The following is a 491-nucleotide window of genomic DNA, read 5'->3' as shown; positions in this document are numbered from 1 at the left end:
CAGCTGTCGGGACACGGTGCCCAAACATACCTGAGGGGTCATGGATGGCTGAGAATAACCATCCTGCAAATGAGCTGGCAGCTTGGGGAGGGAGGGGGGAACCCCCATCTTGAGGGGGTTTCAGGGCTGGGGTGGGGGGACCTGGTGCTGTCACTCAGACCAGTCTGGTGACATTATAAGCACTTCTTTGGGGCTCTCTCCCCTCCCAGCATCACTGTCGTGCTTTGCCAGGCCGCTGCAGCCCCTGCCCCAGGGCACAGCATCTCCCCGAGCTCCTGGCTCTGCTGCTTTCCACCCCTTTGCTGCCCACATTCCACAACCCCCAACATCCCAACGACGTGGCACGGGTTTTTGGAGATGTTTCATGTCCTTGTGGCAGTCAGGGATGAGCTGCTGAGCTTCGTGCCCTGGTGCCCCAAACCTGGACCAGCCCTGACACGGGGAGGCTCCGGCTGATTCATGCACGAGGAGCATCCATCAGAGGTGCCTCA

The sequence above is a fragment of the Chaetura pelagica genome, unplaced genomic scaffold (assembly GCF_000747805.2).
Source record: "Chaetura pelagica isolate M959 unplaced genomic scaffold, ChaPel_1.0 scaffold49, whole genome shotgun sequence".
Lineage (NCBI taxonomy): Eukaryota > Metazoa > Chordata > Aves > Apodiformes > Apodidae > Chaetura > Chaetura pelagica.
The sequence above is the reverse complement of the archived record's forward strand: the minus strand, read 5'-3'. Positions refer to the sequence as shown.